Source organism: Castor canadensis, chromosome 1 (genome assembly GCF_047511655.1).
Source record: "Castor canadensis chromosome 1, mCasCan1.hap1v2, whole genome shotgun sequence".
NCBI classification, from domain to species: Eukaryota; Metazoa; Chordata; class Mammalia; order Rodentia; family Castoridae; genus Castor; species Castor canadensis.
This window is the reverse complement of record NC_133386.1, coordinates 135,909,128-135,935,802: the sequence shown is the minus strand read 5'-3', so window position 1 is coordinate 135,935,802 and position 26,675 is coordinate 135,909,128. Positions and strand designations below refer to the sequence as shown.

General features: G+C 34.2%; 1 non-coding gene and 2 pseudogenes across 1 annotated transcript; 1 reads left to right on the top strand and 2 right to left on the bottom strand.

Annotated features, from left to right (window-relative positions):
* Window positions 1-218: 218 nt before the first annotated feature.
* LOC109676791 (olfactory receptor 5W2-like) lies at window positions 219-13,504 on the bottom strand (annotated as a pseudogene).
* An 8,218-nt stretch (window positions 13,505-21,722) lies between these two features.
* LOC141416220 (U6 spliceosomal RNA) lies at window positions 21,723-21,833 on the top strand. The gene has a single exon (XR_012441028.1). It is a non-coding gene; the product is annotated as a U6 spliceosomal RNA (small nuclear RNA).
* Window positions 21,834-22,974: 1,141 nt separating this feature from the next.
* LOC109676797 (olfactory receptor 5W2-like) lies at window positions 22,975-23,915 on the bottom strand (annotated as a pseudogene).
* Window positions 23,916-26,675: the final 2,760 nt, after the last annotated feature.

The window sequence follows — 26,675 nt, the reverse complement described above, 5'->3', positions numbered from 1 at the left end:
AATTTTGGCACCATTGAAAGATTAAAAAAATTTCAGAAGAGAAGCTATACCACATATTGACACAACAAATAATGAAGCAGAACGCATTTGGAGGTCTCTAACGGTTCACTGTGTTTAAGTTTATTCTAAATAAACATGAGTTTTACTTGTGTCATGAAATATAATTTTACAAACAACCTCACCATAAATATGCATATTGTAAACACAAGAGAATAATTTTAAAACCAACTTTTATTTTTGAGTTTTTGCAGTGCCTCTTTCACATCCTTGTTCTGTAGGCTATAAATCAGAGGGTTTAGCATGGCAATAACAAGTAGGTAAAACATGTCCTGATCGAGAGAATAGGTTAGAGCTAGGTCGGAAGTACATGAAGACCATAGTTCCCTGGAATATCGAACTGCAGTTAAGTGAGAAGCGCAAGTTGAAAAAGCTTTGAGCCTCCCCTCAGCAGAGTGGATCTTTAAGACTGAACAGATGATATAACAATAGGAGACAAGAACTCCTGAGATGGTGCTCAGTTCAATAAAACCAAAAATGGAGAATAATACCAGCTCATTGACTTGCGTATCCGAGCAGGAAAGGAGTAAAAGTGGAGGTAAATCGCAGAAGAAATGATTAATTTCATTAGACCCACAGAAGCATAAACAGAATGCCAGTGTTGTATGTATTAAGCCATCTGCAGTTCCCAATACATAAACTCCAACTAGTAGCCGGGAGCGCACCTTGCTGGACATGTCTACTGCATAGAGCAAGGGGTTGCTGATGGCCTTGAACCTACAAAAGGCCATCACTGCCAGCAGCATGCACTCAGCATCTATAAAGATACTGACAATCAATAGCTGCAGGGCACAGCCAACAAAGGGAATTGACTTGTTCTTGGCAAGGAGGTCCACCAGCATCTTGGGTCCCACTGCAGTGGAATAGCAGAAATCAGAGAAAGAGAGATGGCTGAGGAAAAAGTACATTGGTGTGTGGAGCTGGGAATCCATTCTGATTAAAATGATCATTCCAAAATTTGTTAAGAGAATGAGAAGATAAACAAGTAGAAACACAGTGAATAAAACTATTTTCATTCTTGGGTTATTAGTAACTCCCAGGAGAAGAAATTCTGGAAAATAGGAGCAGTTTCCATTGTCCTTTTTTTTTTCTTGGTCTAAATATTTACAAATACCATCAAAGCAATCACAGATTAGTGTTTGACTTTTTTCTCACTGTGCAAAAATTACCATCCATAAAGCACTACATAATTGCATTCTGAAAATGATTTTTCTTGAACTCAGAAAATTGCCCAAACAGGAATCATTGTAAAAAGGCGTTATCATTTAAAAATGTTGTCTGAGAATTTGTTATTCTTTGCATGTATCCTAATTTCTAAAATATCTGACTTGTGTTGGTCTCTATCAATCGTTCTTACAGGATTTGAATAAACTGAATGTTGATTCCAGATCCACAGTAATACAAAGGATGTATCACATTTAGAAAGAAGTTAGAAGATTCAAGACTGAGTGTCTTTAACAAGAAAGATCACATGTACTACTCCATTTAATACATTTACTACAATCATCAGATCAATTTTACTTATTCACCATACATAAATTATGAAATATAATAAATTATCATTGACCCTTATAATATATATCAGTTCATAAATTAAAATTATTATGGCACACTTTTGGATGTTCAAAGACTTTAACAAAAGAAAGCATGTTTTATCTATCACTTATCCTGATTTCTGTGACAAGCTTTTAGAATTACTTTGTGTCACTCTCCTGGCTCCAAATGACAGAGTACTTTAAAAGCAAAAGAGCAGTGATGAAACAAAATGGCAAAGACATATTACAACAACCACATATGCTAATTCTTATATTTTAAATGGACATTTTTATTTAACTGAAAGTAAGGAGAAAGTAATAAGTTCTTTGGCATTACATTGACTTCAGTTCGTATGGTTACATGTCCATATTCATGTATATGTTGTGGGGTGTCTGTAAGTCTCTTAGCTATTTATGAAAACTGGAATGTGGATTTTAGTTTTCTTGAACACTAGAATGTGTTTAGCCATCTATTTTTTAATATTATGATTTGTGGTACATATAAACTAAATTTATATACGCTATCTGTAGTGTATAGTGGGTACTATTAACTAAAATTAGAAAAAAGCAAATTTGTATATAACGTGATTGGAAGAGTGATTTAAAAAAAGAAAGGTCTGCTTATAAGCCTTGACTAAAATAAAAAACATGTAACACCTTTATAATCCCTATACAAATGACACATAAAGACCATCAAATTCACAAAGGTCTAAAAAGAAAATTTTTCTGTTATTAAATGTCAGAATTTATTTAAGTAAGTAAGCCAGAAAAAAATTTTCATTTACACCTTCATCAATTTAATTTCTCAGGTTTCCAACAAAAGTAAGGTTTTATTTTGCAATTGTTCTTTTTATACAGATGTTCAAAAGCCTACCTGAAATGAGAGTCATTATGTCCTCATTTCTGATACATGACTAATACGTAGGTAACATTTATTTTCAACTAGCAACTACTGGGACTTAAGTCTCTACCTTCCCTTGTGTTCTACAAGTATGGTTAATTAGACTCCTGGGTTGGTGTTTTCCCTCTGGGAATACTGCAACAACTTCAGTAAATCTTGAACTTCTCTTTACCCTTGACTCCATATTGATTAATGACAGAAAATGATCAGAACTTTGTAACAGTTTATCTGTCACAATCACACTTGTTCTAGTGAAATCAGATACACAATAAAATTGATAACAATTTTCTCCTTAATGCCCATGTCCTTTTCATTGCTCATTCAATCTCCATTTCTGAGATGAACTTCTTCACCTGCAATTAAGAAATATTGAAATCTGATTAATTACTTTATTTTATTAATCACTGTCTGATTCCTCTCAGACATCAATAGTCCTCATTTCAATTATTTTATGGCTACTCATATCCACAATACTTAGTAAGTTCATTTTTATTTATTGTATTTGATCAGTTATATCTACATTCCAACAAGCCCTACTTCTGCAAAGAGATCTGCAGGAATAATGGACTAATAAAGGTGTGTCAGTAAATATTATCATGCCATTAGACTGATGAATGTTCAAGTTCTCTTTCAATAAAAGTAGTTCATTTGCAAAATTATTCATTTATTAAAAATATGTATTGGGGTAAACTTTTCAAAAAATACTAAGTCCTGTTCACTTCCAAAATAAATGTGATGTTATTAAATATAATAGCTCTTCAATGATTAGGAAGGAACACAAGAAGGAATTTTGTGTGTGCACTCCAAAATCTTTCCTACAGCTCCGTAAATAATATGCTTCCCTCCGTCAATATTGCATTGACATCTTATTCTCTGCTTTCGTTGAAGTCATTCCCTGGGGCAACGTGGTAATTTTGCACTCACAACATTCTGACCATAAAATGTTTCTGCCATTTATTATATAAATGTGTTTTTAAGCACCTTTTTCTTTATCTCTGTGAATTTAACTATAGGCCCTTGTGGATATCTTAACAAATGTGTTTATACATATAAAATATGTTATATATATAAAACACATCCATTAATGCTATCATATGATTCAAGAGTTACCTTTTAATTCCATATCAGTGACCTAATATAGAGAAGGAAATGGGAAATCCAGCTGTAATCTGGAAAAATCTGGAATCCCATAGTCATCATGTATGCTTGACTCCAAAAGCACTTGTTCACGATAGGTTTCTGACTATTACATAATGAAAACAAATGTTTTAATAAAATAGACAATTCTCTTCAATATTATGACAAAACATCTTAGAGCTTATGTAAAGTTCACAAAGAGTAATGTACAGAGTATTTGATAGCTAAGTAAATGAAGAGGTCTTCAAATTTCTATGTCTACACCAAGACAAGATTCCACAAGAGGTTAAGTTCAGAAGTGAGTACCAGGAAAAACAGCCAGATTGAAATAAAATCTATTTATTTTATCTAGACATTTCAATTTTATTATCTTTAGTCTGTAAAGAAGTGTCAAATCAGAAAACTTTAGGGAGTTCATAGAAAATATTTGAAATAGTATTCCTGAGGCTGTGCAACCTAGTGTATTTTATGTATTATGGGGGATATTGTACAATGTGTGAGTCATTTCAGGATGCACAGATCTCTATGTATTATTAAAGTTCATTTATTACTTTACTATAAAACCAGTAAATGAAAAATTTGTACATATGCAAAATAAAATCATAACTGTTAGACATAAACCAGTGTATAACCAAATAAGTCAGGTGGTTCCAGGGTCATCGCCAATATTACCCAAAATAGAAAAGGATGTACTGTTTGTTTTGCTCTCAAAATCACTTTAAAGTTATATATTATCTTAGTATAAAACCACTGAAATATTCTTGATTAAGATAAAAGGTTTTCTCACTGATACACTTCAATGACTTTTTATGATTTTTGTCATCCATTGAGTGATGATGCTGATACAAACATACTAAGAACAAACAGAACAACGTTGATATTTCTAAACTGAAGAGACCAGTGTATTTGTGTTACCCAAGGGCTTTACTACCAGTATCTACTTCTTTTTGTGTTTATGAAAGGGATGGACTCATCTTTGTTCCTAGCTTTTTCACCAGGTTACTGTTTCTACAGATGACAATCCTCTGTAAGTTACACTGTTTATGCAGGACCTAAATTCTGCTTCTCTAAACTTGACTGTGATCACAGACTACCAAATCCAACTATTCCAGACCTTTCCCATTAAAACATAAGTTTAATGACTACATTATTAGTACAAGCAGATAGTTAGAGTTGTAAAGAGGTTTTTTTAAAATTTTAGATGATACTGTTATATCATGGAAGCAAACAGCTCATTTGTCCTTTAAGATATCAGAAGTAAACAATTGAGGAAATAATCTTTATCTAAAGTATTTCTTTTTGACCTTGGTTTACCTCACTTAAAAAAACTATGTAGGCAGCTGTCTGTTTATAAGTTCCTTTCTTCAGAAAGTAATTACCTGCCCCTAAGTTAGAAACCATTATGCACGAGTTTATTGCAAGGTAATGCTCCAGAGGAGAATCAAGTTCAAATAATCTTACTTTTTATAAGAAACAATAACAAAAATGCTCAGAAGTTCAATGTGACCCTTTATTTTATTTAAAAGACATCCATTTTTCCTTTATTTTTATGATGAGTGGGAGTAATTATGGAATTTACACAGGTTCTTATAATGCATCAAATATATCACACATGGTTTCAACTTCTCTACCATTCTCCTCATCTCTCCCTTTCCCTGATTCCTGGAGTAGTCTTAACAGGTATCATTTTAGCATTTATACATGTGTACATAATTTTTACACTGTATTCACACTCCTACCCCCTTTCACTAAAGGGATAATTATTTGTGAAATATTTTATGATATATCTATATGATGTGTGAAGTCACTTCTTTCACAAAGTATGTTGTACTATATTCTATGCAAGCTATTACTAAAGATAAAATTTCATAAAATTCTGGAATTTTTACAATCAAGTAGTTAACATACTATGCTTTGTAAAGGCCCTTTTTTGATATGAACATGTAGGATATGCAAAGTATATAGGTATATGAATTTTCAAAAAGAAATTTAAATATTCCTGTAAGCAGGATCCAGGTCAAGAAACAAACCATTAACAGAAACCCCCAAAGGCTTTTGTTTGTTCCCTGCAAAGTCACTGTCCTTTTAACCATAAGGGGCAATTTCAGAACACTTAGCAGTGAAACCTAATTTTCATATTTTACATAATTAGGTGACCAGTATGTACTGTTTCACTCAACATTGTACCTGTGCCCTATCCAATTTATTGTGTGCAGGACATTCATTTGGGTTGTGTAGAGTACTCCTTTGCAGCAATGCATCATCAAATATTTATCTCCTCCAATGCTGATAGGTAGTTGAGCATTTTTCCATTTTACTATTAATAGAATTGCTCTTGAAGATACTCTTGTTCATACATTTTACTAGAGATGCAAATGAGTCTATCTACTCTGAAAAAAAAAGACTTGGAAATAATGTGTATATAACTATTTAGCATATGTCACCACACAAGTTCCCAAAGTATTGCGCCAATTCACCTTGTGCTACACACTTTTATTATGTGAGTCACCTGATTCTTTTACACCTTCAGTGATATTTAGTGCTGTTTGTTGGATACAGGGTTGATTCACCTGATGACCAATAAATCTGGATATTTACCTTTATATAGAGTTTCAAAAAACCCAAGTAGAACACTGGTCAAATAGTTTCAACTTAACGGAACTGGGGGACCTATAACTTAGGCCCTCTATCTGTCATCATTTCTTCTGCCATTTCAGGACAAATGGGACTACAGTTGCAATGTAATATTTTTTTCCCTCTTCAAAGATTGAAGTGGATCCATGAAGATATAAATAAAGAATATGGAGCTATAATTCACAACAAAGTTTGTTTTCTTGGGACAAATTTATTTCAAGTTTCAACTCTCCTCGAATAGACTTTACACTGACTTTGTCTGTCTGTCTTTCTCTTCCTCCTATCTCTCTCTCTCTCTCTCTCTCTCTCTCTCTCTTTGTAATATTGGGGATTGAAACAAGGTCTCATTATGTTAAGCAAGCATGCTACCACATGAGCTGTTTCAGCACTTTTGTATTTGCTTTTTGCTTTTGAGACTGGATATCACTGCTACCTTTGCCAGCACTGGTATTAAATTGGTGATACTCCTCCCTCTGCCTCCTGAGTAGCTAGAATTATAGTCATGTGGCAACATACCTGGCTTACTATTGCTTCCTCTTTAATTCACACATTAAACTTATTTCATATTTTAGAATCAAATCTAATACATAAATAAAAAATAAATTTAAATACAATAGTCTTAGGGAGAGCAATAAAGTAGCTAGACAGCATCTTTATATATTTGTGATTGACACACAGTTTTACTGGGTTTTAATCTGATTCAAACACTCTCCTTGACATAATTATTTCAAAGATAAAACATCCAAAAGAACATAGATTTATGAGTGTTGATCAAAGGAAGCATCCCTCAGTGTTATTCCTATATCTACAGTATCCCATTCCATGTGGCAGATCTTATAAAAAAAAAAAGGCACCTTAGACAGGAAAGGAATATATTTGTCCATTTGATTACTTCTAATACACAAATCCTAGTCATTACACACACGTTGGATAGTCAATGATTTTTTTGGCTTATAAGTAATGAACTATCCATAAACATTTTCTAATTATTGCATTCTTTTTTTATTTAGGTTTTGATGCAGATGGGAGATGAGTGCTTAAATAAGTGGACAAAAGTCACAGTTTATAAACTCAGAGTGTTGAAAATGACACATAGAAAATAATGATTCAAGAACCAAAGTCACACATTTATCATTGCTGTTAGGCATACTTTGTTGAGGGAACTAGTATTAGAAGTCACTAGAATGAAGAAAACAGCTCTCTAGGATGTGATTTGAGTTGAGAATTTCAGTGTAGAAATTGCCTCAGGAGTTAGTTTTACATGAAGAATAAGAGAAATTGATGTAAAGAGTAGGAAAAATTCAACCAAAGACACATAAAGAACAGACTTCCCTGGAAAAATATAATTGAAATTGAGGGGGAAACATAACAAAAGAAAACTTCAAACCTTCCCCTCAACTGAGTGAATCATTTTCACTGCTAGGGTAACTATAACACATGAAAATTTTTCAAGGAATATCTAGTTCAATGAAATGAAAAATGATGAATATTAGTAATTCATTGGCATGTGTGCCTGAGCAGCACAACAAAAAGAAAAAAGGGATATCACAGAAGAAACAACTGATATTTTATCATAATAACAGAAACATTAAAGCATATGATACATCAAGGTATTTTGAATCCCACCAATCATGAGCAAGGAACATACTCTACTGGACATGTACACTGAATACAGCAAAGAGTTGTTAAGGTCCTTGTATTAACCAAGGAACCTCACTGCCGGTAGTAGATACTCAGATTTTGCAGATGCAAATGATCAAGAACTACTGATCCTAAAGAAAGGAGTTGAGTTTTGCTTACAATTAAGACTATTAGCACCTAGGTTTAACTTCTGTGAAGTAGCAAAAAGCCACTGAAGAAGAAATGATTGAGCCCAGTGGTGAGTGGCTCACAACTGTAATCCTAGCTATTAAGGAGGGAGAGATCAGAAGGGTGGCAGTTCAAAGCCAACTATTGGCAAAGACTGTCTTGTAAAAGCCCATTGCAAAAAAGGGCTGGTGGAGTGGCTCAAGGTGTAGGATCTCAGTTCAAATCCCAGCACCACACACACACAAAAAAAGATATGACGAGGAAGTCACAATATGTTGTGTGAGGTTGGGAATTCAGTGGAATTCTGTTTATCACAGCAAAGTTTGCAGTAATGTTAAGGAGATAAACAGCTAAAAATATGGTGAATAAGGTCATTTTGATTCTGGATTTTTGGAAATCCATAAGACAAGGAATGTATTCCAGCAGAAGCAAATTTCCTATGTGTCTTTTTTGTACCTTTTCTGAAATAATAAAAAACATTATCCAAAAATTTGTAGACAGATGTTTTAACTCTTCTTGACAATCAAACATATAATATCTTAATGAGAATGGCTTTATTCAACATGTTATCTTCTTTTTACTCAGAAAAAATTTATGATATTCAGTTTTCCATTGTAATAAATGCCTGTAATAATCAACTTTAAAAGAGGAAAGATTTATTTGGGCTCAAGTTTTAGACATTTCAATAAATGGTCAGTTGTGTCCCTTGCTTTTAGGCCTAAGATGAGGCATCACATCATGGTGACAATGCATGGCAAATGAAGCCACTTTCTTCATGGCAGTAAGGAATAAAAAAAGAGAGAGAGAAGAGGGGTCAGATTTGTTATATCCACTTCAAGGTTATGCACTCATTAAGCCAAAAGTTTTCCAATTAAGTCTACACTTTATTGAAGATTCCCACACTTCTCAATATCATCACATGGAGAGATCAGGTCTTTAACACATGGACTATGCAGGACACTTATCAAAACTATATAAAATACTAACAAAGTTGAATATCCATCACTTTGACATTTCCATAAATTTCTTTATTTGACTAAGAGGCAAGTTAATAGGACCAAGCATCAAAAGATTTGCTCTTCTGAAAATTGTGCTATGGACTTTCTTCATCATTATTCCTATATCAAGTATAAAACCACTAGAGACATAATGAAATATTCTGTACAAACAGGAAGTGATTCATCTTTTTAAAAGTTATACCAATACGACTTGGGTTTATGTAGAAATAGGATCTTAGAGACAGAATGTGACACACTGAAACTAATATTATGTGTTTATTTTATGTACAAAATTGTGCTATACATGTATCCAAATGTTGCCTAGTTTTTATTTCCTTTGATCAGGAATTTCAGCAGTAAGGATGAAGGGTACAGTCAAGATACAGAATCATAATATTAGCCCCATCCATACAGTCAATGATATTACAGTATTGGGACAGAAATATTTGCTCTCAGTGACAATTAAACAATTAAAGTATTTGTAATTTCAGATACTGAGAGAGAAAAGTAATATTAACTGCTAAATTAGATGACCTAAGACCCATCAAAAACTTTGTTATTCTTTTCAACAATTCTATAGAATCCTAAGGCAAAAGAGTCATAGGCCATATGCCCAAGTGTCTGTTTCAGTTATGAATAACCTAAAATTAACTCCATGTAAGGCATTTTCAAATTCTTAGTTCAGAAGGAAGAAGTTGACAGTCAAAACAGCTTATAGTATTTTGAGACATCTTTTCATAGTGAACCTACTGGGAGAGAAATGTGTTAATTTGAGGATTAATTACATCTTAAAAATTATTGGCAATCAAATGACATCCTAATTTATTTATATTTTAATATATTTTAAAATACTTTTTCATCTACCAAATCATCAGAGCTTAGATGTCTTATATACACATGTATGTGATATATGTGTGTGTGTGTGTGTGTGTGTGTGTTTGTGAACATATAAGTATACAGGTAGTAAAATATATTTGATATGTCATTGGGAATGGCAAAATCAGGGTTGTGGAAGATTTGGTATCTGGTGACAGTCCACTTTCTGATTTATAGTCCACTTCTTTCTCTGTTTTTAATGGTAATATTGGAGTTTAAACTCAGGGCCTTGCACTTGCTAGACAGGCATTCTAGCCCTTGAGTCATAGCACCACTCCAATACCCTACTTCTTACTATCCTTACATGGCATAAAGGGCCTCAGAGATCACCAAGCCTTTTTATGGGTGCTGATCCCATTATGAGGGCTCTGCTTTTATGAATTTATCAACTCTCAAAGGATTTGCATCCTAACACCATTGCCTTGGCATTAAAAAATCTCAGTGTATGGTGCAACAATCAGGAACTATGCTCATAAAATGTCTGTTTCAAAATACTAGAGGTTAACTGAGAAAGTGGAAAATCCCATAAGCCTCTTATATTAAGCAATACAAACTCATAGCTGTTTTTTCCCACCCTGATGCTTTCTTCTGATGTGTGACAATGTCCCAAGAGCTACCTTGGAATCACCAGCCTTCTTGGATATTGCATCAATTTTGAAATGATTTCACACAAGGATATTTCATAATAGCAGCTAGAAAACCTGAAATGCCCAGGGACTTTTAGTTCTACAGTTAAAATGGAAAATAACTTCATTGTGCTTAATATCCTTCTCTAAACATAGGGTCATGTACTTATTTTTTTGAGAAGTAAAGTCATTGCTTTCAGAAGTGTTAGCAATGAGAGATGAAAAAGGTAAATAATATGGGATACTGCTTTTGTCCTAGGAACCTAATACCTATATTTTGTAGATTGATTAAATTTTTATCCACAACTTATGCATTTCTTAAAACTCTAGTGTGTGTAAGTGTGGGGGAGTTAGCTATGTATGGCTGCCATCATCTTCTCAGTTATTATTTTTTACAGTATTTTATAAGCATTCAAAATACTGTATCATTGAGCATTTTGCTTTATTACATGTTTATTTTCCCATTTGTGTCCCAGATATGATGTAAGCACATTGAAAAATACTGATGGAATGCTTAGTCCTTGAGAAAAAATGTTTACAATTTATAAAGTAGATAGACATTTAAGACACAGTGCAAACTTAAATAATTACTTGAGGGTATTTATGTTTTTGACTACAGAGGAAAATTTAACCAGGGATGTAATTGGGGAAGAATGAATAAAGCTTGGTACAGAAAAACATGGATGACTTGCTGGTTGTAAATTCCAGTCCAAGGAAATATTTAGTAAAGGTCCTTTAACTGGTTCTTTCTTACCTAATCAATCTGATTGGACTTCTGTCCTTTCAAAATGGCATGGACATTTCCATGTTGAGGCTCCTTAGCTGTAAAGCCTGAGTTTCAATTCTTTGCTCTCTTCCAAATTTAAGTAATACATTTTGATTGAAGAATATTAGTAATCCTTTCAAGCTTAACATGAAGTGAATGAAGGCTCATTTAATTAGTGCCTGTTGCTTTCACGGAATATAAATTCATCATGAATAATCTACTCTATTTGTGTCACTATTCAATGCATGTAATGCACTGAACAATTATTCAAATGACACTAAATCTTACATATTTAAAATTGATTTAAACAACAAATAAACTTTTTCCACAATTGAACAAATGAAGAAATATTAAATGCAATACAATTAACTGTAGCCATCCTGTGATGCAATAGAACACCAAAATTTCTTTTTTTTCAGTTGTGATATGGTATGGCTTTTATTGAAAAATGTCTATTCAATCTGAATGATAGTACAAGTGCTCCAAGTAAAAAAATCTGCATAATCAAATGCATAAATCTCTGAACAATCTTTTCAGGATAAGTGCTACTTAAATATTATCTGCACATCTTCATTTTTCTTTGTTTTCTAGACTTGCCCCCTTCTTCTATATTTACTTTTTTAAAAAATATATTCTTAGCACAGATTAGTTGCACACGTTCTTTCATTGTCACATTTCCATGTATGTTTACAATGTACCATGGTTAGATTCTCTCCTCCATCATCCTTATCTTAAAATGATTTCAGCAGGCTTCATTGTTCTCTTTTCATAAAAGTACAGAAATACATGGAACAGATCCACCCTCCTTCACCTTTTCCATTTACTGTCCCCCTCATTATTATCCATCCCTTTACAGAACATATTTTGCATTCCTGTCTTTCATTTTTAACAAGTGTATTCATTGTTCAAAAGAGTTTCACTATGGTATTTCACCCATGAGTATATTGTACTTTAATCACATTAACCCCTTTTATTACTATCTCTTCCTTCTTTCCACCTAGCTAATAATATTTCTTATTTCAAAATAACTAGAAGAGAGGACATTGGATATCTCATCACAAGGAAATAATACATGTATGAAGTGAGGGATATACTAAGACCCCTATTTTATTAGGAAACGATATATACATGAATCAAAACATCACACTGTACACCACAAAATATATATAATTAATATTTGACAGTTACTATTAAAATAAAAATAAGAAAGTAAAAGCAAAAGAGATGCCTTTGCCAAAAAAAGAAAGTATAAGCAACATTTTCCAAACCAAGGAGTAACATATATTAATTCATGACAAATAATGAAGCATAACATATTTGGAGATTTATTACCTACCCTTACTACCCTTAGGATTAAACTTATTTTTCTAAATATTTAACACATTAAACATTGTAAAATTACTCTATTTTGTAATAATGAAATGCAATTTTAGAAAAACAACCGCCATAATGTATGTATACACATAAGAAAGTTATTTAAAACAAACTTTTATTTCTGAGTTTTTGCAGTACCTCTTTCACATCCTTGTTCCGTAGACTATAAATCAGAAGGTTCACATGGGAATCACAAGTAGACAAAACAGTGATAACGTTTTGCCCTGATCGAGAGAATAGGAAGAACTTGGTTGGAAGTACATGAAGGGCATAGCTCCCTGCAATATCGCAACTGCAGTTAAGCCAGAGGTCCATGTAAAAAAGCTTTGATCCTCCCCTCAGTACAGCAGACTTTTAAGACTGATGATATAATATAACAATAGGAAACAAGAATACCTGAAATGATACTGAGCACAATAAACCCAAAAATTGTGATGATTACTAATTCATTGAACTGTGTATCAGAGCAAGAGAATACAGGAGAGAAAGGGTATCACAGAAAAAAAAAGGTTAATTTCATTAGATCCACAGAAATGTATGTGGAAAGTCAACATTGTATGTAGAAGCATCTGCCATTCCCACCTTGTAAACACCAGTCATGAGCAAGGAACACACCCTGCTGGACATGTGGATAGTAGGGAGCAAGGGTTGCTGATGGCCTTGAACCTACAAAAGGCGATCACTGCCAGCAGCATGCACTCAACATCCATAAAGATACTGACACTCAGTAGCTGCAGGGCACAGCCAACAAAGGGAATTGACTGGTTCTTGACAAGCAGGTCCACCAGCATCTTCGGTCCCACTGCAGTGGAATAGCAGAAATCAGAGAAAGATAGATAGCTGAGGAAAAAGTACATTGGTGTGTGAAACTGGGAATTGATTCTGGTAATAATGATCATTCTGAGATTTGTCAAGAGAATAAAGAGAATAAATAAGAAGATACACAGTGAATAGAGCCACTTTCATTCTTGGATTATTGGTAATTCCCAGGAGAAGAAACTCAGGATAATAGGAGCAGTTTCCCTTGTTCTTGACCTGCTTGTAAATGATGTTTATAAAAATCATCAAAACTAATACAGATTAGGATTTCATTTTTTCTCACTATGCAAAAACTATTATCCATAAAGCAGACCACAGTGTCATTCTGTAAATTGTTTCTGTCAATTCAGAAAACAGCCCAAACAAGAGTCACTTATAAAGAAGCATTTTCATGTAATAAAAACTCTCCTGTAAATGTGCTTTTTAACGACTGTTTGTATAGTTCATGAGATATGAGACTTGTCTTTGTCTCCTTCATTTTTTTCTTAGGAAGTGGATTTGAATACACTGAAAGCCAGATCTAGATTTAAAATGGTATAAAGAATCTATCACATTTACAAAGATTTTCCAAAAATTCAAGATTGAGCATTTCATACCTTTACCAAAAAAGATCCCATTACTACATTCACTTCAGTATTAATTGCACATTTATTATGAAACATAATTTATCACTGACAGTTATTTTACATATTATTTAACAAATTAAAATTATTAATATCCTGTCATGTATGTTTATGGGGTTTACCAAAAAGCAAAACATTTTCATGAAATTTTCTACTATTCACCATCACTTGTATGACAAGCTTTTATAACCACTTTATGTAACTTACTTGATTCAAAATGACAAAACACTTTGAAAGCAGAAGAGGAGGGATAAAAACAGGGGAGAGGGATTAGGTAGCATGATGGTAGAGGTGAACCTACCCAAGTACATTGTAAGCATGCATGTAAATGTCACAATAAACCCTCACTGTATAACTAATATATGCTAATAGAAATGTTTAATTTAAAAAAAAAAGAAAAAAAGAAGTGGGAACAACAGATTACAATAAGTGCACTTGTTTACTTTTATCCTTTTTAAAAATTTTTCACGGCTTTGAGGATTGAACCAGGGCCTCTAAACTTGAATGATATTTCCAGGCATTTCTTTTCATTTTGTGTTTGACATAGAATCTCCTGAACTTTGCCCTCCTGGCATGGTCCTCCAGATCCTCCTGCCTCTACCTGACCACCTGAGATTGCAGAGGTGAGCCACAAACCCCAGTTCATTTTTGGCTTTTAAATCTACTTGTTTGTTTCACTGAAAATAAGGAAAGAATAATGTTTTGAAGTTATATCAGCTTCTTTTTCCCGTGTTTATCTGTTATATTAGTGTGATTGTAAAGTACTGTCTCTGTATGTCTCTGCTGTTATATGAAAACTGGAATGTGATTGTTCCTGAAAACCTGAATGTATGTGGTCATCTATTATTTCTTTAAATATTTTTGATTTTGGTACATATTGACTTAAATTACATATACTGCTATCACTACTGTATAACATATATTGTTATTGAGAAAAATTTACATGTAACACATTCCTGGTAGAGTGATAATAAAAAAGAATAGTTTTCTTATTGGTGTTGATTAAAATGAAAATAAACAAAATTTGTACAATCCTTATACAAATGACAAATGATGCTAGTACAATTCACAAAGGCCTAAAAGTAAAATATCATTGTCCATTACATTAATGTAATTAATGTACATTACATTAAATAAGCATGCAGTGATAAAGTCACCCATTTGCACTTTACTCAGCTTGGTTCTCATGATTCTGAGGAATGTATGATTTTATTTTTTGTCTATGATTTGCACAACTGATCAGAAGCTTACCTGCGGCAAGAGAGTCTTTCTTTCCTTACCTATGGTGCCTGAATAATAGGCTGATAATATTTATTTTTAATTAGTGACTATTGGGACTTAAATTTCTTAAGTACTCGCCTTCAGTGTTTGAATACCTGAGAAATCAGGTATCAAAATTTGGCAGAGCAAAGCTGCTCCCAAGAACTCACAGATCTGTCTTCTTGCAGATGGAGTCAGGATTGTGCAGACAGCTTGTTATCTTTCTGCACTGAAGTTCCACTGGCCTTGAGAGATGTGAAACCCAAAATATTTGACTCAGTCTTGGCAGAGCTGAGCCTTCTTTCGAGATACTTTGTATCCAGCTTCCCATAGAAGAGGAAGTAAGAGTTCTGTCTCTGTAGGACAGTCCTGCTGGTTTGCTGCTGCGAGGAGGACGTCATCCACATATTGTAAGTGAGTGAAGTCAGCTTCCTCTGCTGGGTATGTGTTGGGGACCAGGCATGAACCCTGGGCTGGGATAGAATAGAGCTTATACAGCCTCTTCACAGTAGAAGCTTGCAGAGCTCTCCTACTCTCATTCTTACCAGCACCTCGTGTCTTAACCTTTGTTCCCACATCTCCTTGAAGAAAACAACCTGGTGTGTCTGCATACTAGCCCCCTGATGCAAAACTAGATAAATACCAGAACTATTTGGAGACTCCCTGATGCCAGATTAATCAATACCTTAGATAAGTTATCCTGAGTGCCTTGATGATTCCAGAACAGATGTGTTGCAATTAAGCTTCTATAGCTTTAGGAAAATTAGCCCACCAAACCTCATTCCTTGTATTCTTTGATACCTTATATCAAAGAATTCTTGAAGCTTGATTTTTACCTGAGTCTTTTCCTTTTACTGATCTATAAAATAAACACTCTGGCTCAGGTAGGTGCTCATGTTTCCCACAAGGAATGTGTAGCTCTCCCGATCCCACTTTTCTGTTTTATGTCTGTATGTGTGTGTGTGTGTATGTGTTATTTCTCATCCTCCGCTGCTCTTAGTCAGGGTTGCCCAGTGTACCCATGCAGGTCACGGACAGATATGCCTACAAATCTCATGCTAGAGCAGTTCCAAAGATGGTTGGGGAGATTTTGAAGTCCTGTGGGAGACAAGTCCAGATGAACTGCTGTTGTCCCCCTAATTGGGGGTCTTCCCATTGGAAGGGAAAGATGAGTTGGCTCACAGGTGCCAACTGGATGAAGAAGAATGCAGCTTTTAAGTCCAATTATGAGAAGCAGGTTGCTTCTGCTGGTGTCAGGGCAAGCAAAATGTATGGATTTGGAACCACAGGGTGCAGAGTCACTGCTGCTTGATTGACTGCCTAGAGATCTTGCTCTGGGCAGTAATCGTTGGTGCCTGGCTTCTGAACTGGCATCAAGGGAGTGTTCCAGGCAAATTGACAAGGTCTTAAGATTCCGTAGTTTAAGAGTCTCTAGAGGTGATGAGATATCCCTTCTCATGCCTTCATCGAAATTGGGTATTGTCTCACTCTTACTGGGGTAACATTCCTCCAGTGGAATGTTGACAGCTAGCCCCAGAGCATTCTCTTCTGCTCATACTCCTGGGACCTTAAGGTGTATCTCTGGCCTTAAGGCAGTCTCTAGTGAATGTAATCTCCATTCTTCTGTTTGTGTCCAACTACAGTTAAATAGCAGATGTCAAAGAGAGATGGCTGAGGAAAAAGGTACATTGGTGTGTGAAGCTGCAAGTCCACTCTGATTACACTTATTGTCCCCAGATTTGGTAAGAGAATAATGAGATTAACAAATAGTAACAACGTGAACACAACCACTTTCATTCTATGGTTATTGGTAAATCCTAAAAGAAGAAATTCAATTAATGAGGAGCAGTTTCCAGTTTTCATTATTCTTTGTTCTTGGTCTAGGTTACAAAAATTATCAAGATAAGGATAGATTAGTGTTTTCTGCTTTTCTAGATACACAAAAGTATATTATGGCTAAGGATGAGCATAATTTTCTCCTGCAAATTGGTTTCTGTTCACTCAGAATATAGCACAGACAAGTATACTTTTAAAGCGGCATTATCATGTAAACAATACACCAATTTCTATTGTTGGAGGTTGATAAGCTTTGAATCTAAATTTAAGTGTAACTCTTGAGGTATGTGACTTGTCTTGTTCTTTACCAGTGGATGGATTTGAATACACTAAAGGCTAGATCCAGATGCAAAACGATATAAAGGAAATGTCAGATTTAGTGAGCTAAGTGAGATGATAAAAGACTTAACATTTTGTATCTTTAACAAAAAGAATCAGAGTTATTATGTAATTCAGTATCCAATTGATGTTATCACTAACTATGATATTAAATAACAGATAATAAATGAAAATCATGACACTGTATTATAACAGGGTATACTGCTGTATGGAATTTTTTTCTTTCTTTATCACTTGTCAAGCAATTATAACCATTTTGTGTTGCTCACTGGATTCCAAGGACAAATGCCCAGAAAAGCAAAATATTAAAGATAAGTGGAAGTGGAAACAAGAGACTTCAACAAATACATTTGCTTATTTTTGGCTTTTCACTATTTTGTTGAACTGAAAATAGGAAGAGACATAATAAATGTTTCTGATGTGAATAGTTTTCTGTTCATGTGTTTATTTCTGCATTCCTCCATGGAGCTGGGTATGTATGTCTATCTGTTCATATATGAAACTTGGCATGTGGGTGGTCATCTATTTATTCTTACACATTTTAATTTAGTACTTATGGACTTTAACTTACATGTTGCTACTTGCAATGTGTTACCACTGTTATTATTTGAATAAGAACGAACTGTAAATTTATACATACTACATCACTTGCAGAGTTTTTTTTAAAAAGAATGCATTATTTACAAATCTCATTAAAGTACAAATTAGAAAAGTATTTATACAAGTAAGCAAATAAGTCTTTACACAAATTACAAGTGAAGGTAGTCAAATTCATATAAGCCTAAGAAGAAAACAAAATAGACCTTTAGTTTAAGAGTATGGTTAACTGCATAAGTAGGCATAAAATTTTCATTTACAAATTTCTGAAAACTTCCTTTAACATCTTCCCAAAGAGATAAGACTTTTATTTTTTCAATAAATAAAATAATACTTTCAATAAAAAGCCAGCTTCTATTCATTTCCAAAATAACTCTTGTGTATTATTATCTGTAGTAACTTTTTATAATCCGGAGTTACTAGAAGTGTGTGTTTTGTCCCTCCAACCTCTTCCCTATACCTACTAGTGAATAATTTTCCTTCCTTTAACCTTGATTTAGCATGTTAGTTTTTGAGTTTACTGTGCTCTCATTGGGACAAGGAAGTAAATCCTGCATTTATAACCACAGAAATGCCTATGTTATGCCCATCCCACTCCTTTTTTTTAGTTTTACTGGGGTGTGAACTCAGGGTTTCCTGCTTCCTAGGCAGGTACTCTACTATTTGAGCCACTCCACCAACCCTCTGTTTTCTCTTCTATAACTTCACCTTTTAAGGCCATCTTCATTCATCATTGGACTTGTGAGAGTAAGAGGTACAAATTTAAATATAGGCCCTTGAGGCTATATTACCTAAATCAATGAATTTTTATGTATTATTTAGCATAAATCCATATGTATGTGTGTATATATATATATATCTCACATATTTCAAACATCAGCTTGTGTTTTCATTTCTAATAAACTCATTTTACAGAAATGAAGTGTGACATCCCAAAGTAATCAGAAAACTTGAACCCCATAGACATCATGCTTGTCTGACTCCGATGGACCTGATCTTGACACATTTCTGACTATGGAGTAATGAAATCTATTCACCATTGAAAAATAATTATTTTAGCTTCTATCATGAAATGTTTTATATATTTATATTAACAAAAATAGTCAACCAAAAAGTCTTAATGTTCTAAGGGAATGGAAAGGTCACCAAAGTCCCATGTATCCTGGGACTGAGTTACACAGTAGAGCAATAGACAAAGATCCCAGAATCAAATATAATATGTGCACATATCTTCCCTGGACACTTCAATTCTGTTAACTTTGGTTTTCAAAGGCCTTCAATGTCACATAATCCCATAAAGCACATAGCAAATACATACACTACTCTTGAGACTACAATGTAGCAGCCTTGAAGGAACCACTATATCTGGGACTGTTTTATAATTATTTAATTTGCAGTACTTGGGATTGAACACAGGGCCTCATGTGTGGTAGGTTAGCATTCTACCACTGAGCTATTCTCATGACCCTTTTTCTTTAGTTTTTATTTTGAAATAGGATTTACTTAAGTTGTCCATCCTGGCCTCACAGTTGCATTCCTCCTGCCTGGCCTCCCAAGTAGCTGGGATCACAAGCATGTACAAACCTGCCCACCTTCATTCATTATGTTCTAAGGGTGTTTTATAATGCACATATCCTTGAAAAACTGCACCAACTTCTATGCCTTAATGCAGTTACTTCATAGGCTACTTGAAACCTATTAAATGAGAAATTTCCTTGTACAAAAAATAACAGCTGTGAAAATAAGTCAAAGTACATATGCAAAAGTCTCTATTTTCCTTGTCAAAATTTACCTGGGATTTCACAGGGGCCCAGTGTTTCTACAAATTCTTTTAAAACTAAAATATACCTAATGTCAAAATAATTAAAATATTATTTTTTAAAGTTTTAATTAGTATGTAACAGTTGTACAGGGGGTTTCATTGTGATATTTCCATACATGTGTATAATGTATCCCAGTTCTGTTCATCCCTTCAATTATGCTCCCTTTTCCTCCTGTCCCTTCTTAAAATGACTTCAACAATTTTCAATGCATCTTGTTCATACGCAGGTAAAAATAAAAAGTTTTCATACTAATACACTTAAGTAACCTTGCATGTTTTGTTTTCTTTATTTGTATCATGGTGCTGATATAAATGTGCTAAATTTACAGTTATAGAACACAAAACCTAAGCTATGCTATTGTAGTGATTTGCCACTCATTAAACTGAAGACATGGATGCATTTGTGATTCCCAGATCTTCACTACTATTATCCACTTCTCTAGAGCATTTTTGAAGGAATGGGAATTATCCTTGGTCCACAATAATTTCCCATCAGGTGATTCACTGTCTCTAGGGATGACAGTCCTCTGCAGGTTATACTCTATTTAATCAGAAACTAAGTTTATCTTCCTTTCAGGCCAACATGTATAACTTAACATAATTTGAAACAAGGAACTTTCAACCCCATAAATTAAGATAGATCAATCTCACAATCAAATCAGTTTATGGTATTTTTAGACATCCTTACAAAAGATTTTAATTTTCCTTCTATTTAGTTCACATCTACTATGTCTAATAAAAGGGTGATGATATGTTGTTCAAATTAGTGTTGAGCTGTTTTAATAAAAGTAACTATGGTGAAGGAGATAGGTTAATTGGATGCTTATTTGTTTTCTGTACATTTTTGGTAATCTACTGCCACCCCATTTGATGACCCATCAGATGCCTGGCTTTTACTTATATTTTAATATGATTCAAATAATATTTTCTGCAACATTTCTGCTTGTATTAGTGTGCATTGTGATGACAAAATATCATAGATCAGTCAGCTTATAAATAAAATAACATTTTGTATTACATTCTTGGAGTCTGAAAGCAAAATCATAGCATTAAAACATTTAGTGTCTGGTGAGAGCCCTCTTTACACTTCATTGGCAGTCAGATTTTTTCCATCCTTAGGTAGCAGAAAGAGCTACTGCTTTCTCGTGTCCTTCATTATAAGAACAATGATCCAATTTCTAAGGGCTATGACCTTATAGCACCAACTAAATACCTCATAAACTATTACCAACATTTGAGGGATTAGAATTTCAACATATGGGGAAATAAATCACAGCCATGCTCATACGTCATAATTGCAAATATGTCAAGGTTAATTGAAAACATAAGGTGTGTGTGGAAACCTAAGCAGCCTTTTATCTCTAAAAAGAATCCTTCATAGGCAATGCCCCATGCTGCCTGCTCCTGATGTGTCAGTGTCTCACATGCCGCTTTGAAAGCAGAGGTCCTTTTTAGGCTTCTATTCTGAAATTTTTTCTCACAGGGACATTTCTATTGGCAGCTAAAAAACCAGTGGATTTTAGCTTCTATAATTAAAACAAAAACTTCATAATGTTACTGTATGAATCTTCAATTTCACGACCATATCCATATATTCTTAAGAAGATTATTTAGTGTTTTAGTCATTGGAAAGAAAATGAGTGGAGGAAAATGAAAAAGGAAAGTATCAAGTACATACATATATGATTTTTCTTTACTCAGAAAATTAAGACCTTTGTGCTCACTTCGGCAGCAAAATATACTAAAATTATAATGATACAGAGAGGTTTAGCATGGCTTCTGCACAAGGATGACACACTAGGTAGTAAGGCATTCTATATTTCTAAGTAAATAAATAGTAAAAAAAACCTTGTCTTTGTAGATACATTTCTATCCACAGACATTTTATGTCATTTCTTAAAAACTATAGTTTGTGTGTTTAAGGATATATATGTATGGATATGGCATGTAACACATTCAAAAGTTAGTTTTACTTTACCCGTTTCTAGTAAATATTCATATGTGCTGTATATTATCTGGCATTTCATTATTTGCTTTCCTTCCCCTCATGAAGATGGTTTATATAACTAGTATAGGATATTCAGCCTTTGAGAAAAAAATATGCTTGTAGTTTCTAAGGGAGATATCGATTTGAGAAGCAGAGTCAAATTATACTATGTTTTAAATAGGCAAATCACAGAGAAGCATTTGACCAGGACTGAAAATGGGAAAGAAGAAAAGGACAGCTTCCTAGAATAAATGATGGATGACTTAATGGTTGATAATTCCAGCACTCAGGTGTACATTTTCTTTTTTCTTTATATTCTGACCGGGTTAGACAGCTTTCCTTTCCAAATCTCTTAGAAAAGTCTACCTCATGTCTACTCTAATTGTCAAATCCTCTGCCAAGAATACTTTCCTTACTCTGAGAAGCATGTTTGCCATCTGAGACTGAATATCTCTGTCAAAGAAAACAATTCTTCTGTACACTTGGTTTAGGATCCTTGTTTTGAAATTTCATCAATAAGTCTTTGATTTCAGGATTGCTTTGAAGCTTATGCAAATATACTGTTTGGTTCATTCAAATCTATATTTCCCTTAGAACATAGTATTAGTTATTGAATAAACTACTGTTATTAACCATGAAATACAAGGCACCTAAATGTGTTAAAAGTCAATGAATAAACACTGACTTAATCTGACTATAATTAAAATTGGATGACAGATGAACAAATAAACCTTTGGCACAATTGAAAGTGCCAGGAAAACTTCTACAGAAATTGTACAACATATTAATTCAAGATAACCAATGAAGAGTGACACAATTGGATATCTGCAATGTTCTCTTATGATTAGACATCATAAAAATACTAACCTGAGTAAGTTAAGCTAGGAGAAAAAACCATGTTTCCTGTGTGTCATGCAATATAATTTTACAAAAATAGCAAATTCTATAAATGTGCACATGTACACATAAGTAAAATATTTAAAACCATCTTTTATTTCTCAGTTCTATAAGAGTCTTTTTCACATCCTCGTTCCGTAGACTATAAATCAGAGGGTTCAGCATGGGAATCTCAAGAGTGTAGAACAGTGAGGTCATTTTGTCCTGATCTAGAGAATAGGAAGAAGTTGGCCGGAAATACATGAAGAGCGTAGTTCCCTGGAAAATTGCAACTGCAATTAAGTGGGAGGCACAGGTGGAGAAAGCCTTGAGCCTCCCCTCAGCAGAGTGGATCTTTAAAACTGATAAGCTGATATAACAATAGGAGACAAGAACTCCTGAGATGGTGCTCAGTTCAATAAAACCAAAAATGGTGAATATCACTAGCTCATTGACGTGTGTATCTGAACAAGATAGTATCAGGACAGGAGGGACATCACAGAAGAAATGATTAATTTCATTAGACGTACAGAAACACAATTGGAATGTCAATGTCGTATGTATCAAAGCATCTGCCATTCCCACCAGGTAAACCCCAGCCATGAGCAGGGCACACCCTGCTGGACATGTTCACTGCATAGAGCAAGGGGTTGCTGATGGCCTTGTACCTTTCTGTCAAAAGCCATCACTGCCAGCAGTACACACTCAGCATCTGCAAAGATACAGAATGTCAAAAACTGCAAAGCACAGCCAGAGAAAGGAATTGATTTGTTTTCAGCAAAGAGGTCCACCAGCATCTTCGGTCCAATTGCTGTGGAATAGCAGAGGTCACAGAAGGAGAGGTGGCTGAGGAAAAAGTACATTGGTGTGTGAAGGTGGGAATCCACTTTAATTAAACTGATCATTCCAAGGTTTCCCAGAAGATTGATGAGGTAAACAAGCAGAAACATGGTAAACAAGGTCAGTTTCATTTTGGGATTTGTGGTTATGCCCAATAAAATGAATTCTGTCAAGGAAGAACAATTCTCCCTTTCCATTCTTCTTTGTTCTGTAAACATAAAATATTTTCAAAAGTAATAGACACCTATTTAGTTCTTCCATGTACTCACAAAATATCTATAAGACAGAAGACATTTCATATCTTTAATTTGGTTTTCCACCATTAGACAAATAGTCATGTCTCACTCTTTAAAGAACTATCATATCTATTGGACAAAAACAAAAATATTTAATACATCAGTTGGGAAAATGATTGAAATCTACACATCATTTATGATGGATGACTTTCTACATTTTCTTCAAATTCTCTGGACTTTATCATACAATCTTAAAGAGCTATAGCTCTAATATACTGAAATCTCACTACATTTTCAAAATAACATGGAGTTAACTTACATAAAGTAGACTGCATGATGTAGCACTAAACTGTTTGCTCCTTAAAAACATCCACATAGTGCACAAATGTCAGTTATGATGTGCCTTCAAAGTCATGATTGATTTAGAACATATTACTTTAGTTCTAGAAACAATGAGCATACTACTGACTAATAAAAAGTAAAACTGTTATACCTTATTGTGCATGGTCAGTATGTTGTTCATTGTTTGATAAGACGTGAAACAAATGTCACTGAACTTTTTTTGGGAAATGTACTATGGTTTTGCCACAATGTTCATTGCCTATTGACAGGGTTAAACTGAATCACAATGATGACTGATTGTCTTAATCATTAAAAGAGAAATTCTCATAAAACTAAAAAGCTTCTGTTCATCAAAAGAAATGGTCTCTAAACTGAAGAGAACACCCACAGAGTGGGAGAAAATATTTGCCAATTATACATCAGACAAAGGACTGATAACCAGAATATACAGGGAACTTAAAAAACTAAATTCTCCCAAAACTAATGAACCAATAAAGAAATGGGCATGTGAACTAAACAGAACTTTCTCAAAAGAAGAAATTCAAATGGCCAGAAAACACATGAAAAAATGCTCACCATCTCTAGCAATAAAGGAAATGCAAATTAAAACCACACTAAGATTCCACCTCACCCCTGTTAGAATAGCTATCATCAGCAACACCACCAACAACAGGTGTTGGCGAGGATGCGGGGAAAAAGGAACCCTCTTACACTGTTGGTGGGAATGTAGACTAGTACAACCACTCTGGAAAAAAATTTGGAGGCTACTTAAAAAGCTGGACATTGATCTACCATTTGATCCAGCAATACCACTCTTGGGGATATACCCAAAAGACTGTTACTCCAGAGGCACCTGCACATCCATGTTTATTGCGGCACTATTCACAATAGCCAAGTTATGGAAACAGCCAAGATGCCCCAGCACTGACGAATGGATTAAGAAAATGTGGTATCTATACACAATGGAATTTTATGCAGCCATGAAGAAGAACGAAATGTTATCATTCGCTGGTAAATGGATGGAATTGGAGAACATCATTCTGAGTGAGGTTAGCCTGGCCCAAAAGACCAAAAATCGTATGTTCTCCCTCATATGTGGACATTAGATCAAGGGCAAACACAACAAGGGGATTGGACTATGAGCACATGATAAAAGCGAGAGCACACAAGGGAGGGGTGAGGATAGGTAAGACACCTAAAAAACTAGCTAGCATTTGTTGCCCTTAATGCAGAGAAACTAAAGCAGATACCTTAAAGCAACTGAGGCCAATAGGAAAAGGGGACCAGGAACTAGAGAAAAGGTTAGATCAAAAAGAATTAACCTAGAAGGTAACACCCACGCACAGGAAATCAATGTGAGTCAATGCCCTGTATAGCTATCCTTATCTCAACCAGCAAAACCCCTTGTTCTTTCCTATTATTGCTATACTCTCTCTACAACAAAATTAGAGATAAGGGCAAAGTAGTTTCTGCTGGGTATTGAGGGGGGGGAGCGGGAGGGGGTGGAGTGGGTGGTAAGGGAGGGGGTGGGGGCAGGGGGGAGAAATGAACCAAGCCTTGTATGCACATATGAATAATAAAAGAAAAATGAAAAAAAAAAATAAAAAAAAAAAGAGAAATTCTAAGAAAAATGTGCAAATGCCATAGATTAATACATACTTTTGTATTACACAAGATTTTAAATGGTTTTTCATATTTAAAAATATTAAAATGCTATTAAGGATAATAAATAATACAGAGAAATATAGGCATTTCTTCTTTTTATTTGGGTACAGTAATATATGTATACATATATTAGGACCTATAAGTTTTTATGCATTTGTATATGCAGTTGGCTTTATTCATATAAGAATTGAAATGCAGAGCATGGATGTCTGTGGTGCTTTTTGTTCTAGGTAACTATGGTGTGTGATACATACAGGGTTGATATTATAAATATTGTTATTTACAGCATAATTCCGAGTTAACATAACAAAACACAAAAAGAAACTTTGAGTTGATTTATGTACCTACACAATTATAAAATGAATAAAAACTTGCTTATAAACCTAAAGTAAAATAATAAAAATGTTATGTTGTAAATACTAATAATTTCTGCCAGAGTCCTCCAGTTCTGAGTAGAAAATATTTTTGATTATTAGATTTCAAAATTTATCGTACTAAGTAAAATAGCATAAATGATTAGTCCATCTAATATTTTTTAATCTGAAAACTCAGAAATTTACCTGAGATGAACGGGTCTTCAGTGTCTGAACACTGGTAGGGTAGCATTTTTATCTTACAATGTAGCATTTGGGAATTAAATGTCTGAAACTACTTCCCTCAGGCTTTGGTGATATGCAAATCTGGTTTATTCTTTTTCTGGCTCTGTGTTTTCCCTTGTGA